The sequence below is a fragment of the Mercenaria mercenaria genome, chromosome 12, assembly GCF_021730395.1.
Source record: "Mercenaria mercenaria strain notata chromosome 12, MADL_Memer_1, whole genome shotgun sequence".
In the NCBI taxonomy this organism is placed as follows: Eukaryota; Metazoa; Mollusca; class Bivalvia; order Venerida; family Veneridae; genus Mercenaria; species Mercenaria mercenaria.
The window spans coordinates 9,865,346-9,883,460 of NC_069372.1; the positions used below are offsets into that span (position 1 = coordinate 9,865,346).

An 18,115-nucleotide genomic window follows, 5' to 3' on the forward strand; every position below is an offset into this window, starting at 1 on the left:
AGATGCTTCAGTGGTTATAATGGTCATTAAATAACATGTGTTTTTGGCCAAAACGTAAAAGGTCAAGGTCACAGTGATCTTTTGTCTGAAAACAATTTCTGATCAGTGGTATTAAATGAGACTGAAAATTTCATACCAGGTCTCATTTGACAGGGGTGTCATTGGGAGGGGTTTGTAAAACTACTGGTGTAAAAAGGTAAACAAATGCAGTTCTGCAAGAGAAAACTGTGTTATTAGAGCACATTATGTTTTACTATCAGTTATTGCCAACTGTGTTGAGTGTAATTGATTAGAAATCTTCTGGTAATCAAATAATCATTGCAATCTCAGTAAATCTGATTACATGCAATACATTATTGTAATTACTTTTTTATGCAGTATTTTCCATACAGAGGCATTCTATTAACTGTGTAAAGGGATTTTCTCAAAATCATAATGTGTAATTTAAACCTTTGTAATATTTGACAGATTTTTACAGACGTAGCCTTATTTTCTTGTTTCATTGTTACATAAATCGTAATGTCATATAGGAATAGGAATAGATCTAAAACCACCTGTAAGTACATCTGAGGTTTACTATGAGTTTGCACCATCAGTTTCTTACAGTTGTATTATTCAATGGTTATAGTCTCGCCCACTTTTAGACTAAGCGATCCAAAGTCCGGAGGCTGTGGCAACGTTAACAATTGGGAATAACTCGAAAAACATTACATATATTTCTTTTAAACCTTGTAAGATTTTTAGCTCACCAGAGCATGAAGTGCTCAAGGTGAGCTATTGTGACCAGTCATTGTCCGGTGTAGTGTGTCGTCCGTCAACATTTCGTCGCCTGATTCTTATAGTGCTCTATTTCCATTTTTTTTAAATTGAGATTTTTACATCATTTTGTTTGTCTTGCCGAGCTCTATCGTTCAGGAGCAAGAAAACGTAACTTTTGACGTCATAGAGGAAGATCCTGGGCATTACTTTGCAGGTTTTTTTTTTTTATTCTATAGCAGCAGCCGAATATCGGCCTCGTCCCCCAGCCGAGGATTTCCCCCACAGCCAAGGATTTCCCCTACCGCAGTCCGAAATTCCCCTATGGAGCAAGGGAGATTACTCCGTTAGTTCATATTGACGCTTTACGATACTGTTTTACAACATCATCGGTTCCAATACCAAGCGTAAAAAACTAAAATATCAGAGTCATTTTCGGAGGTAAACGGGGATTGTTAAAAAAAAAAAAACTTCTTTTTTCATCGGCAAAAGACGTAAGTATATGTCTCATATTACGAAACATAGTTTAAAGTGTTTATTATGCATAATTGTAAATCCCGCCCCCCCTCCGAGTGAAAAAAATCCCCCAATATTACTCGTCGCGCGCTATTTTCTTCCCTCAATGACAGGCTGGGGCCCCTTCCCCAAGTCGCTTTGCTCCATGTCCTCTGTTTGTATGTAACAGTAACGATTAAAGTACCCTATCTCCAGGACTTAAAGCACTGTAATGTTTAAAATTATTGTGACCAATCATACACATAAACTAACATCATGTGATCATCATTAGACTTTGTAAAGGAGTGTTCTATCTCCAGGTAACTTAATCCAGAATTGCTCTAACTCCATTTTATTAAACCAATAGAAAGCACAGTTACATGTATGGCGGATAGGCATAGTTGTAGCATGTTAATTGTTTGAAATATACTTAGAATGCCTATCTACACGACATGCATAGGTGAGATTGCTTACATAGATTAATTATTTTATCATTTTAATACTTATACAAACACATAGCTTTGTCAAGCTGTAGGCAAGAAAATACATGCAAGATTTTTCAACAAACCTGTAGTGATGTGTATTTCGGATAGAAGCTATTTTCATCATTCTGAAGCTGTATCTTGAGAAATACCACTGAATATAACAGCGGTATTTGCAAACATGTTTCCGTGAAGCAAATTTGTGTTATTGTCTATCAAGAGCAGTAGAAATAAAACCAAAACAGAACATATTTTACTTTACAAAGTTACAATAAGGCACCAACTAATTTTGTTGTTGATCACTTTTTTTAGCTATGGAAATTTTGCTGAATGCAGTATTTGTAGGACAACAAGAACTGGCAGTACAATATCCCTACTACCAGACGCAAAAATCCTATCGTTAAACTTGCAACCTTTGTCACCAGAGAAAATTAAATGTACTTAAAAAACCAAGACAAATATCAAAAAGGGAATGCAATGGTGAAATTCAAATGGATGCTAAATGAAAGTACGTACATGAAAAAACCGTGAGGAATATAAATAACGATTGTGTTTGTGAGAGAGAATAGATGTTTCTTAGAATTTCAAGTAGTCAATATTTATTACAAATGGTTGGTGTGAATCAAAATCATTGCCACAGAACTATTAAAGTATCACATGATGTAACTGTATCGAATATGAAACATATGTGCTATAACTGTAAATGGTTAGTTGTAAAATTAATGCTATGAATTCTTGTTATGATACTCAGTATTAAGTTGAACTTGCAACCCTTGTCACCAGAGAAAATTAAATTTACTTATTAAAAAACAAACAAAGACAAATGTCAAACAGGGAATGCAATGGTGAAATTCAAACGGTTGCTAAATGAAAGTACGTACATGAAGAAACTGTGAGGAATATAAATAACTTATTGATAGCTTTTCGGCTTGAGAGGGTAAACCATTTTATTTTCGATGTACATATGATTGATACTTATTCCATTTCAACGATCTCCAACAAGTACAATGTACACCAATAGTCGTGAAACTGATGTCAAGCATTTTGGTAGGTTGGTTTACCTTTTAAGTTTGTTTTGAAATCTTTGACATTTTTTATCAGTCAGGGTTCAAAAACAATATCAGGAGGTAAAGATCAGCTAATTCTGTTATATATTTATATGGTTTTTCATCAAGTAAATGACAAGTTATTTCATTAGCTCAGTTGGTAGAGTGTAGGATTTCCATTTGGGAGGTCCGGAGCTTGAATCTGGAAGCAGATTGTTTCTTTTTTTCTTCCGTTTTTCCTATACCTTGTACAACACTTTCAGCATTCTTGAATTTCAGGGAAACTTTAAAGTAGATGCATAAAATCCTCCATACACAACTGAAACACTAGAATTTGTTTTTTGGGGTACATTTTCTAGTACAGTCATTCAAGAATATATGAACGGTTGATCTTTAAAATTTGAAGTATAGATGTTTTCAGTGAAGCAAACAATACAGAATATGTTGATAAGTGTAAACAAGTGAATGAAAATATTTTGTGAAAAATATGCCATTGTATGAACTTTTGAAAAAATGGCTTTATACCAGTCATAGCAAAAGAGTTTCAAGATTTGTCTGACATTTGGTCAGACGACCCAGGATAACCCGTCTGACCACATGGAAACTTGTCTAACAATAAAGAAACAATTCTTCTTGGAGATTTTAACTATAACTGTTTTGAAAACAGAACAATAAATAGTGAATGGAACAACATAGTAAATGCACACAATCTCACTCAACTAGTAGATAAACCAACAAGAGTCACGAATGCATCTTCAACAATTATTGACCATCTTTATACAAATTACCCATCAAACATAACAAACATACAAATACCACCACTTGCATTTAGCGACCACTTTCCTGTCTGTTTTACTCGCAAGCTTTCAAACAAATCAAGAAATGGCCCATTACATTCAACAATTAAATACAGGTCTTATAAAAACTTCAAAGAACAAGAATTTTTACATGACCTAGAAAGGCAACCATGGTCCGTGATAGACATTTATGATGACGCAGATGATGCCCTAGACACATTTCTTAAAATCTTTCTTGAAGTTATGAATCAGCATCTGCCCAAGAAAGAGCGTCGGGTTAAGTATAAACAACATCCGGACTGGTTTAGCCCAGAAATCAAGAATGCAATAAACTCAAAAACTCAAGCTAAGAGGTCAAAAAACCAAGGTGAATTCAAGTTCTGGAGAAAAAAAGTAAAATCTCTTACCAAAGAGGCAAAAAAGTCATTTTACTCACAAAATATCAACAACAGTAAGAAAGACACTAAGAAGTTATGGAAACATCTCCAAGACTTATCTGGTAAAAGTAAAAATTATCAAACCAATTACATTAATGACGATAATGGAAACCCAATAATAGATCCAAAGGCAACTGCTGAAGTATTTAACACTTTTTTTGCAAATGTTTTTAAAACAGTACCAAATCCACCAGAACATCTTACACCTGAAAGTGAAAAAATCATTAAAGAATTTGTTGAAAGTAAAGTTGAAAATAACTCATTTCAAATACAACCCATTACTGAAGAATTCATACTAAAGGAATTAAAATCACTAGATGAATCGAAGGCAACTGGGTTAGATGACATAGGCTCCAGAATATTAAAGATAAGTCATCAAATAATAGCTCAGCCTCTCACAAAGATAATTAACCTAAGTTTAACACAATGCAAATTTCCAGGAAAGTTTAAAACAGCCAAAATAACACCAATTTATAAAAAGCATTCAAAATCTGACAAATCTAACTATAGACCAATATCAATACTTCCAATATTATCTAAGCTTATTGAAAGGCATGTTTCAAATCAAATAAAGGATTTCTTGGAAACTTATCATCTTCTGCATTCCAAACAGTCAGGCTTTCGAGCAAATCACTCCTGTGAGACTGCACTTACAAATATAATTGATGACTGGATTAATGCCATTAATAAAAACTCTTTTGTTGGCACTATATTTCTAGATCTAACAAAAGCGTTTGACCTTGTAAACCACTCCTTGTTAATAGAAAAATTATACCTGTATAAGTTCAGTGAAACCTCTGTTAAATGGTTATCATCGTATTTAGAGAACCGCTCTCAACAAGTATGTGTATCTGGACAGCTTTCTTCTCCCAAAGAAATTTCTGCGGGAGTTCCACAAGGCTCTGTTCTTGGACCTATACTTTTTATACTATATATAAATGACCTTCCTTTACACACACATAATTCATCCATTGACATGTTTGCTGATGATGCAACAATGTCTGCATTTGGTAAAACTGTGACTGAAGTACACAACACCCTGCAATCTGACATTAACACAGTAGATGAATGGTGCAAAGAAAACTCAATGCTTCCAAACATATCTAAAACTAAAACTATGTATATCACAGCCTCTTATAACAACAATAAAATTAAAAATCACATCAGTTCTAATAGCATACAAATGCAGGGTCAGCCCCTATCATATTCATCACATGAAAAGCTGTTAGGAGTACATGTTGATGAACATCTGAACTGGAAGATCCAAGTTGAACAAACTATGAAAAAATGCAATTCCAATTTATATCTTCTTTTACGAATAAAATCTTACCTGAACCTACATTCAAGAAAACTATTTTTCAATTCTTACATTTTACCGCACCTTGATTATTGTTGTACTATATGGGGAACTGTACTGATGAGCTTCTAGAATCTGTCTTAAAATTTCAAAAACGTGCCGCAAGAATCATACTTGACAAAGAATATAATGCTCCATCAGCTGAATTGTTTAAAGAATTAAAATGGATGACTTTTTCTGAAAGAATAAAGTATAAAAAGGCAATCCTTGTTTATAAATCCATTAAAGATCACTCTACTGAACACCTTGGTTCAAAATTTATTGAAAAACAAACAGGTGATCGCCAACTTAGATCAAATGAAAACAATGAAATTAAAGTACCAAAGCCAAGAATTGAATTCTTTCGTAAATCATTACAGTACTCTGGAGCTGTAATTTGGAACAACATTCCTATACATATACGCTCCTTAGATACGTTAGAAAAATTCAAAAGATCATATCTTCAGTGGCACTTCTCTGTTATATATAATTATAATACAAAACAATATTAATAGTCACATATTGTCATATTTTAAGTTTTTCTTGATTTGGTATATTTTATATGTTTAGGTTGTACATTTTTACATAAAATTGATTCATTGTCATTGCCTTTTACTTCTTTCCATATTATAATGTTCTCCTTTCAGGTTTGTTATATCTGTATATAGTTTATTACATGTATGTTTGATGTTCTGTACATAGTTATACATTGTATACAGTGGACCATATTGTTAATCGGTTTTGAAAAATGTATCCAATGCCGTATATGTTATCCACTTTAAATAAAGTCGTTACTTACTTACTTACTTACTTACTAACAGAAAACATTTCATAAAGGGATGTTTTGGCTGAAGAAGTGAAAAAGAACAGGTGCATAAGAAAACTGCATTGTCAAAAATGTTTCCGTGGTATTAAAAATGGACCCGCTCTATACTGTATCAGATATATACGGTCTGATGCCCTGACCCTCCAAGTCTGAGTCCAGACCTAGCCATTTGAAAACAGTACCACAAGAAAGGCCTCATCACATTACATTGTCTGCTCTTTTCAAATATTGATTACTGCAATCTGATCTATGCACAATTTATCGATAGACTTCACATTCAAAACATATGTATATCTGCTCATTGACAATTACTGTCTACAAAATACTTGTAACAAATGTACATAATTTAATTAACATATATACAAATGTACTAACAGAAATCTTACAGTTATGTTATGTGGATTATAACTAATAGCTTTTACTAATTCCTGTTTAGTGCAGTCTGCAGAGCAGAAGTAATGTCAGTCTATATTAAGTATAACTGTCATGGCGAAATCCTGTCTGACAGACGTATCACATGTATGCTTTTGATGAAAATTGTTTAAGGAGTGCAAAAATGGAGATATGGCAAGGGAATGACAATTAGAATGTTGTGAAGACCCGCAACAAAAGAGTTGAAGTTAGGGAAATTAATTGCTATGCCTACATTCTGAATTATGAGTTCCAGACACCTGTAATAATAACAGTACAATAAGTACAAAGGTTACTAGTATGTAGGACTTTGTGATGCAGAGCGTGTTTTTTTGCAGTCAATTATTGTATTAGATAGAATCCTGATGTTTCTGACATACCAGAGATTGAACGTGCATTTGGCGCATTTGTTAAATGAATAGTGATGCAATATATATTATATCATATTATACCACATTTATATAGCACTCTTTTCATGCACATGTACACATTCAAAAGTGGTTTACAGAATAGATTGCAAACAGTCCAAACAATACAAACAAATACTCATTCAACACAAACAAAAAATGCATTTTACCTTAACAAAATTCATGAATGTAAAACATGTATATAGATAACATATATACATATTATTTAAAAATATTTTAGTGACCCTAGGATAAAATACTGTTCTACGCCACGTTATGAAAAGAAAAAAATGTATTGGTCAGTTAACGAAATGTTGTACAAAGAAGTGGGTTTTTAGCAGGCTTTTGAAAGCGTGTGAGCTTCCCACATCTTGACTGGAAGGGTGTCCCAAAGCTTGGGAGTAGTGAACGAAAAGCTTCGATTGCCATACATCACAGTTTTAGTTTTTGGCATAACCAGTGACAGCGTGTCCTGTGATCTTAGGTTTCTGACTGGTTTATGCACTTCTATCATATCCCTTATATAGTATATATAATATGAAAACACACCTACTGAGACATTTCAGGACAAAAAAATAAATCCAGCACCCATTTACTATATTAGATTTTATTTGTTAAAGGAAGGGTTTTTTTTTACTCAGCAATGGGGTGCCCTCTGTCAGCAGTGTAAAATGACCAGCTCTTTTACACAGAAATGGCTGCTTTGTAAGCGTTGACAGTTAAGGCAAGTAGTATCCTGTGGGCAGACTGCTCTGTGAGGCAGTCATTTGCAAAATAATAGTGGTAGTTACATTTTTTATTTGTTAGTTTGAATAAATGCTAAGTGGCCAATTTAAGCATATTTAATGAAGCCAAGAATTTGGCTAAGTTACTTGGCAGTTTGACATAGAAATAATTAACTTTTAATGATTAAAATTAACAGTAAGGAGAACCACAGGCTTTTTGCCAGTCTGAATTTATTCTAAAGTTAATCTGATTTAATCAGAACATGACTGACTATTTGCTAATTATTTCTGAATGGACATTTGAGCTTTTCAGATTATTTCAGAAGATATGACAGAGTAATTCTGAATTTTCACATTTTTAAGACAGTTTTCAGCAAGTCTTAATTTGTACTGAATTGTGCCAGACATATCTCTGAATATTTCTGAATCAATATCTCAGCTTCTCTGAATGTTCCAGCAAGTATGGCTGAATATTTGTGCCCCTCCATGAGTGGTGGAGGCATACAAATTTGGTCTTGTCCATGCGTGCGTCCGTCCAGACATCTTTCCGTCCGTCCGTCCGAAGTTCGTGACGCGCCTAGCTCGAAAAGTATTTGGTATAAATTGATGAAACCTTGCATGAGTCTTTATCATGATATGAACTTGCGCACCTTCTATTTTTCTTCTGGCTCCGCCCCCTATTTTCAGAGTTATGGCCCCTGAAATAGTTAAAAATGCACATTTTCACCTTGTGACACGCCTAGCTCAAAAAGTATATGATATAGATTCATGAAACCTTGCAGGAGTCTTAATCATGATATGAACTTGCGCACCTTCTATTTTTCATTTGGGTCCGCCGCCTATTTTGAGAGTTATGGCCCCTGAAATAGTCAAAAATGCAAATTTTCACCTTGTGACATGCCTATCTCAAAAAGTATTTGATATAAATTGATTAAACCTTGCATGAGTCTTTATCATGATATGAACATGCGCACCTCCTATTTTTCATTTGGGTCCGCCCCCTATTTTCAGAGTTATGGCCCCTGCAATAGTCAAAAATGCATATTTTCACCTTGTGATGCACCAAGCTCAAAAAGTATTTAATATAAATGGTTGAAAACTTGCATAAGTCTTTATCATGATATAAACTTGCACACCTCTTATTTTTTGGCTGGCTGCACCCCTATTTTTTAAAGTTATGGCACCTGAAAAAGTCAAAAATGCACATTTTCACCTAATTATGTGCCTAGCTCAAAAAGTATTTGATGTAAATTCATGAAACCTTGCTTGAGTCTTTATCATGATGTTACCTTGCACACTTGGCATTCTTCTTGAGAACCTTAGTGCTTATTACGGAGTTATGGCCCTTGAAATAGCCAAAATAGTGGATTTTTTGTTTGTGATGCTCATAGCTCAAAAAGTATATGGCTTAGAACAATTAATCCTTTTCATAAAATGTTTGTTGAGGCTATACCCGATTAAGACTACAAACATTTGAATTATTGCCCCTTATTTGTGACAAATGTACCAGTGGGGGGCACATCCTGTGTCCTACAGACACATTCTAGTTCTTAATTGTTTCTGAATATTTCAGCAAATATAGCTGAAAAATTTTTTCTTGAATGAGCATGAAATCATTTGTTGAATCCTCTCATTACATTAACTTGAATGTTAAGTTTCAAGTATGTTCTTTTTTTATTCCAGGCAACTTCCTCTGGAAAACATGAGAATCAAGTGTAGGATGCAGTAAAACACACAAACAGGTAAATGTTTTAATTCTGCAGCTCTGCTGAAGATGACACTATGTTTGACAAAACACTTCATAAAAATGAGTAAAGTGATAAACTCGAGACTCAAGTATGATAGTATTAACCCATAGCCTGCTGGCGGCAAGTGATTCTACCTTTGCGACCAGTGCAGACCAAGATCAGCCTGCACATTCGTGCAGTCTGATCATGGTCTGCACTGTTCGCTATTCAGTCAGAAATTTTCAGTGAACACCCCCTCAAATAATAAATGGTATTGCCCAGAATGAATGATGGACCAGTCCATTTTAGAAATTTAGCAGGCTAAGGGTTAAATCCGAGAAACTTAATATTTGTGCCAGTCCAAATGTACCCATTGCAGTTTACTGTTGTGCTTAGTGTGGAGATAACCAGAAAATGTCAGATTTTAAACACAAGCTAGCCTGATATTTTCCATAATGAAAAAGTCTGTAATTAAGGAATCAAACTTACAACAGATATGTACAAGCTATTCAAAGTCAGTGACTAGCAGAAATTTAGATCTTGAAGTAACAATTGTATATACTGTACAGTCATTATGTCTTCCCCCACTGCCACTGGGGGAGACATACTGTTTTTGCCCTGTCCGTCTGTCCATACGTCCATCCGTCACACTTATTTCCGATCAATAACTGGAGAACCATTTGACCTAAAACCTTCAAACCTAATAGGATGGCAGGGCTTATGGAGACGACGACCCCTTTTGTTTTTGGGATCACTCCATCAAAGGTCAAGGTCACAGGAGCCTGAACATGGAAAACCATTTCCGATCAATAACTTGAGAACCACTTGACCCAGAATGTTGAAACTTCATATGATGATTGGACATGCAGAGTGGATGATCCCTATTGATTTTGGGTTCCTTCTGATAAAGGTCAAGGTCACAGGGGCCTGAACATGGAAAACCATTTCCGATTAATAACTTGAGAACCAGTTGACCCAGAATGTTGAAACTTTATAGGATGATTGGACATGCAGAGTAGATGACCCCTATTGATTTTGGGGTCACTATTAAAGATCAAGGTCAAAGGGGCCAGAACATGGAAATCCTTTTCCAATCAGTAACTTGAGAACTATTTGACCTAGAACCTTCAAACTTCATAGAGTGATAGGACTTACAGAGTAGATGACTCCTATTGTTTTTGAGGTCACTCCATCAAAGGTCAAGGTCACAGGGGCCTGAACATGGAAAACCATTTCTGATCAATAACTTGAGAACCACTTGACCCAGAATGTTGAAACTTCATTGGACGAATGTACATGCAGAGTCGATGATCCCTAATGATTTTGGGGTCACTTTGATAAAGGTCAAGGTCACAGGGGCCTGAACATGGAAAACCATTTCTGATCAATAACTTGAGAATCACTTGACCCAGAATGTTGAAACTTCATAGGATGATTGGACATGCAGAGTAGATGACCCCTATTGATTTTGGGGTCACTCTATTAAAGGTCAAGGTCACAGGGGCCAGAACATGGAAATCCATTTCCGATCAGTAACTTGAGAACCATTTGACCTAGAACCTTCAAACTTCATAGGGTGATAGGACTTACAGAGTAGATGACACTTTTGTTTTTGGGGTCACTCCATCAAAGGTCAAGGTCACAGAGGTCAGCCGTCTTTCACACTTCATTTTCGATCAATAACTGGAGAACCATATGACCTAGAACCTTCCATCTTCATACGATGATAGGGCTTACAGAGTAGATGACCTCTATTATTTTTGAAATTACTAGATCAAAGGTCAAGGTCACAGGGGCCTGAACATGGAAAACCGTTCTAATCAATAACTTGAGAACCACTTGACCCAGAATGTTGAAACTTCATAGGATGATTGGACATGTAGAGCAGATGACGGCTGTTGATCTTTTGGTCACTTGATCAAAGGTCAAGGTCACAGGGACCAGAACATGGAAAACAGTTTCCAGTCAATACAGTGAGAACCATTTGACCCAGTACCTTCAATCTTCATAGAATGATAGGACTTACAGAGTAGATGTCCCTTATTATACGCCCGTCTTTGAAAGAGCGTATTATGTGAACACCTGTGGCATGCGGGTAGCGGCGGCGTCCAGAAGCATGTACATTCTCATATAAGTCGAGCAGTTTTCATCCGATCTTCACCAAACTTGCTGACTATGTTTGTGGGCATAATATCCCGGCCAAGTTCAATAACCACCCAAATTGCCCCAGGCACTTTTGGATTATGGACCTTGAATTACTTGAAAACTGCGAATTTAGCCTTGTCCATTCAAACAGTTTTGATCTGATTGTCAATTTCATCCCACATGGAAGAAATACCTTGATTCCTTCTTACTGTTTTTTGAGGGGTTAACAAGGCATACAACATCAACATTATTACCTTTATGATACGTAATTGAATATTTAGATGGGCGTATTTTGTGACAGTCTGGCACTCTTGTTGTTTTTGGGGTCACTTGAGCAAAGGTCAAGGTCACAGGGGCCTAAACATGGAAAACTCTTTCTTGCACATCGGACTGGCGTTTCCAGTGATTTTACCCATGCCGGCAAAACCCATCTGGCACCCCCCATGCCAGATGACTCTCGTGCTGTTAATGACAACTAGTGGTTCATGCACTAATAATATTTTGTTTATGTAAAATACGAAAAAAAGCAGGTACCTTCATAGTTTCTCTCAATTCCTTATAGTATATTTCTCGATTCAAAATACATTAGTTTACTGTAATAACATAACGTTACGCTACAAACGATAAAACTAAAGTGGAACTTTGTTATTATGCGTAACGCAAAACATCATGACGTCACTTCTGCTTACAGACGTTAATTTCCCGCGCTTTGTGTTCTTTCTCTACTATAAGAAAGAGAGCTACGTAAGTATTTCTAACTGTAATTTGTAAAATACAGTATGCAAGAAAAATATTCTGCCAGAATAAAATGCTAGAATGTATACGATATGCAAGAAAAAAAATCAGTCATCTGTTTACAAATTGGATAGAAATATCCGTCCCTCGGCCACCTGCACATGGGCGGTAATTCGGCAAGCCTCATTACCGCCCAATGCGCAGGTGCCCTCGGGACGGATATTTCTATCTGATTCGTAAACACATGACAGATATTATTATTCCCATCAATAACTTCAGAACCACTTGACTGAGAATGTTGAAACTTCATAGGATGATTTGACATGCAGAGTAGATGACCCCTATTGATTTTGGGGTCACTCGATCAGAGGTCAAGGTCACAGGAGTCAGAGCATGGAAAACTGTTTACAATCACTTGAGAACCACTAGGCCTGGAATGTTGAAACTTTGTGGGATAATTGGACATGCTGAGTAGACGATCCCTTCTGCAGCCAACCATCAGTGTCTCTTTGACTTTCATTTCTGTTTGCCTATTAGTATTACTGCTATGCATTGGGGGAGACATGCGCTTTCCTACAAAAGCATCTTCTAGTTTAATTTTGTTAGCATGAAATTTCATGGTTTTGGCCAAAATGGCTTTTTCTTTGTGATAGGAATTTATGGATTTATGGGATTAAATGAAATTCAGTTATTTACTCTCAGTGTTTGGTCGTGTGTTCCACTTTCTTCCTATTTTATGGTTTAATTATGAATTTATAGTTCAGATTTTATGAATATAAAATGAATGAGACTGTTGTTCATTCATTGGGGTTAACCCTTATCCTGCTAAATTTCTATAATGAACTTGTCCATCTTTCAATTTGGACAGTACCATTAACTATTAAAAGGGGTGCATATCTGTTAATGGACTGAATAAAACACTATAGTGTAAGTAATGGATCTATTTCTTCAAAAAAATACCTTGATATTCTTTTTAAAGGTAACTGACAGATATTTGATATACATTTTATAAGAGATTGAGAACAATAAACCAGTATTGATTAAATATTCCTTGTGATGTATATGATACAAAATATGGCTAAATCCCTTCTATTTTGTATCATATTTAACAATATTTAAAATAGCATGACAAAGACTTTTTTTTCAGTTTTCCACATAATAATCTTTTCTAAATTTTGAAAATTTGACTAAAACTTGGAGTTGTACGTGCAGCTTCAACTATGAAAAGGTCATGGAATAGGATATTGTAAACTTAAAATCTCAGTTATTCGTCTGTCATATAAAACTTTGTACACCTTGTGAACAATTTTGCTATGTAAGCTTGTTGTGAATAGGATGGATTTTAAAAGGATATTTCAACTTGATTTGTCTCAGGTTATATTTTATCAAAAGGAGATATTTATGTTTAAAAAAACAAAGAACTGGAATACTCTTCCATTGTAAATTTGTACATTTAAAAAGAAGTGTTTTTATGGGATTTTTAAGTGAAAGATGTGCATTATGGGATATTTGAGCTGCATCTTCCAAGATTTGAAATAACTTTAGAACTTCTTTGTTGTTAAAAGTTTAATGAATTGTTAATGTCATAGAGTTACATGTGTAGTTTTCTTTATTTTCGAACGATTTGCTTTTAATTGGCTTTGGTTGTGTTCCTGCATGGTAATTGATTGTCAATTTCCTAAAGGGAAGGAAGTTTATATTTGTTGGATAAGTTACTGCTCCGGACCAGCCTAAAAGTTCGGTAGTTGGAAGTTTCCGGAATTCAGAAGTTTGGAAGTTTGCAGGCAAAGTGGAAGTGGTGCACTAGAGTGATCATAGTTTTCTTACACATAGGCTGAATGGGATTATTATCCTTTATAATTGTACAAGTTTGTGTAAAGTAATTAATTAATGTGCATGTAATGTACAGTCATGTGCAAAGCAACTATAATCTGATGAAGTATAACACGATTCTTTCCATTTTTGTATATTCTAGCATAAAACTGCTGTTCTTGTCACTTTTCGGGGGTGTTTTACAGGAGAGAAAACATGTGTTAACAGAGAGATTCTCACACTCACGTGCTGTTATAACACCTTCTTTATATATGCGCATTCAGTGGCGAAGCGTAAACGTATTACGGCCCCAAAACGGATAATTCAAATGGAAATGACGTCAACATGAAAAAACAACTAAGATATTCCCGCGCATTTCATGGAAATTTAATGACGTTGAGGGAGAATTATTAGTTTTTTTCGCGTTTTATGCTAGAATAGCGTTAGCGCATGTTCATTTATTGTTATAACAGCTTCAGACTCCCTCGGGAACCAACCAATCCCTCGGGTTTCTGCAGACGTTATAACACGAAAAAACATGCGTTATCCCTACATAAAAAAAATAATAGCATTTACTCAAACATTTTACCATCTTTGAAGTCCCGAGTTCGTCAATATTTAATTGATGTCGATAAGGCCAACATTTTTTTATTTTCTGGTTTACGGGAGATTTTTAAAAAAATTAAGGTCGTGGGGGGTGGGGGGACAAATAAAAGTCCCAATTTTGAGCAGTCGACCAAATAAATAAAAATAAAACATCCAAAAGGATACAATTTTTTTATTTTTTGTAAACCACAGAAAACGAAAGCTTGCAAGCTTAAATTGCATACACACTCACAAATGACCTATTCTGAACTGGTTTATATCTCATCATCTCAGTAAACTGTTGCTTTCTTTATGTGTAGCTTGTATGAATAATGCCATTTTCAAAGTCACCAAGGATATGCACTATTTGTGTTTTTGTATGTATCTATTTTGAAGTAAAAATAGACTTGTGGAAACATTTTTCATTATTAAATATACATATACCACAGTTGACATTATCATATCATAAGACCACTGCATAATGTTTATTATTTAAACATAAATAAAAACTGCTTTAAAATGGGTATATGCAATGACTACTTTAGGTCTGCATCCTGCATATATGCATATTGATTGGCTGGAGATGGAGTCTTAAAAGACAGGCATAGTCATACTAGAAATGAAAAATTATGAATTGATAAATATTATGCACACTCAGTGACACTGGCTTTAAAATTAAATTGCTATGGTTAAGTTTCAGTGGCTTGAATATTGTTAGCTCGACTATTCGAAGAATAGTCTAGCTATTCTACTCACCCTGGCGTCGGCGTCACACCTTGGTTAAGTTTTTGCATGCAAGTACATACAGCCATCAATTAAAGGCATATAGCTATGAAACTTATTTTTTCTTTTTCTAGGTCAGTTACCAACCTCTCTGGGTCAAGTCCCATAACTCTGACATGTATTTTGAGCAAATTATGCCCCCTTTTGGACTTAGAAAATTTTGGTTAAAGTTTTACATGCAAGTTACTATCTCCAAAACTAATGCAGATATTGATTTGAAACTTCACATGTGTCTTCGGGGTTACAAAACTAGTTGATAGCAGCAAGTCCCATAACTCTGACTTTCATTTTGGCCAAATTATGCCCCCTTTTGGACTTAGAAAATTCTGGTTAAAGTTTTGCGTGCAAATACATACAGCTATTTCTAAAAGGCATATAGATTTGAAACTTACTTTTTCTTTTTCTAGATCAATTACCAACCTCACTGGGTCAAGATCCACAACTCTGACATGTTTTTTGGACAAATTATGCCCCCTTTTAGACTTAGAAAATTTTGGTTAAAGTTTTACATGCAAGTTATTATTTCCAAAACTAATGCAGATATTGATTTGAAACTTCACATGTGTCTTCGGGGTTATAAAACTAGTTGATAGCAGCAAGTCCCATAACTCTGACCTTCATTTTGGCCAAATTATGCCCCCTTTTGGACTTAGCAAATTCTGGTTAAAGTTTTGCGTGCAAGTACATACAGCTATTTCTAAAAGGCATATAGATTTGAAACTTATTTTTTCTTTTTCTAGATCAATAACTAACCTCAGTGGATCAAGTCCCATAACTCTGGCATGTATTTTGGGCAAATTATGCCCCCTTTTGGACTTTGAAAACTCTGGTTAAAGTTTTACATGCAAGTTTCTATCTCCAAAACTAATGCAGATATTGAATTGAAACTTCACATGTGCCTTCGGGGTTATAAAACTAGTTGATAGCAGCAAGTCCCATAACTGATATGCATTTTGGTCAAATTATTCCCCCTTTTGAACTTAAAACTCTTTTGATATTTAACCTTTTTGGGTAATATTTTCCTGCTTCTGGGACAATATTTCGAATAGTCGAGCTTGGCTGTCTTATGGACAGCTCTTGTTTTATATTTTGCTGACTGTCAGGTCCACCTATATTGTACGACAAGCCAAAACAATCTGAATTTTGGTTCAGCTAAAATGTGTACAAAATAACAACCTTATCGGCTGATGTTCAGATAACATTATCGGAGATTTATAAGACTCTTCACTGTGATGGGACTTGGAATTAATAAGTTATGAGTCTGAAAAAACATTTATTACTGGATATGTCATTATGTGTTCCTCAGTGTCAAAGGCACATGTGGCATATAGTGTCTGAATGTTTGTCCCAAACATACTTTCAAAGGGTCTTCTTACAGATTTTGTTGGTATACTTTATTAAGTGAACATGATAATATTGCTGGGAGTTTCATGTTTCATAATTATCTTTTGAGTTATAGTACCTGGCTAGAACTTGATCCTAGGAAATATTGAGATAATCTTTTACATATGGCCAATATCTCCACTGGATTAGATTGCCTGTCACAAATATTAAACAATCGTTAATCTGACGGTCCAATTATTTTGACTAGTTTGAATCTTTTATCACATGTATCATTGTCAAGCATTTGCAGGAACATGTCATTTTACATTAAAATTGCACTTTGTTTTCTAACCCTCAAGACTTCAAAGTAAAAAAAAATATGATTAGCAAGTTGATACTCACTTTTGCTCTTCTGTTTTGCCATTTCTTTGGTTTCTTTCCTTTTTATCAATTGTGGTATTTTATTGACAGTCCCACATGAATTCGATTGTTGTCCAATTATAATATACAGACAACAAATCTTGTACATGTGATACGCCAGATTTTTCAACATCTGGACAGCTTTGATACTGATAGCGGAGGCCATTTTTCGTAGGTGATTAGGTAGCAGGGTACACTTTCAAATTTTGGCCCCCCCCCCCCCCCCCCCCCGTCAATATTTGTTATAAATAGAACATCGTGATTTTGGATGTCTGTAAATTAAGGTGAGAGATAATGATTATTAATTCTTTAGAAAATTTATACAGCCGACACATGTAAAATTCTGATGTCAGTTGGAAAACTAACTGCTGGTAGCTTTGTATGATCAATGAGACACCTTTTCGCGGAAAAATTCAAATCACGGAAGGGTTCTGTGCTTGTTGATTGATACTCAGGAAGATTTTCGTTATTTTGTGAAAAAACGAGCTGGATGGGCCCCCATTCCGTTTATGTCCTGACGTTCAGTAAGGACCATTAAACTGAGAAATGCAATAAAATTGGACATTGTTCTTGCAGCGGGATCATTGTACACTGTTCAAAAGGTGCGAAATTGATGATTTTGGCATGCTATTTTTCATGGATGGTGTAAACCTTCCGTTTCGATAACTTTCTTTATTCTTGTCTGAGAATCCTGATCTTGCCATTAATTAAAAGCACAAAACATGCACGCAATTTATAAAATGGCCACCCTAATTTTGCTCATAGGGGAAGTGCAATATTGCGATTCGCTACATGTAAGACCATCCGTGCCCAAAATTTTCGCATCTAAGTGTACCTTGCTACCTTAAGGAAAATCTGCCAAAATTA

At 35.1% G+C, this 18,115-nt stretch overlaps 1 protein-coding gene across 1 annotated transcript in view; it reads left to right on the forward strand.

Annotated features, from left to right (window-relative positions):
• The window catches only part of LOC123534848 (phosphorylase b kinase gamma catalytic chain, skeletal muscle/heart isoform-like), a 114,024-nt gene that overhangs the window by 23,463 nt on the left and 72,446 nt on the right, over positions 1-18,115 (forward strand). The window contains exon 2 of the mRNA XM_045317294.2: positions 9,402-9,460. The gene's annotated coding sequence lies outside the window, so the exon portion shown is untranslated. The remainder of the gene's footprint in view (positions 1-9,401; positions 9,461-18,115) is intronic.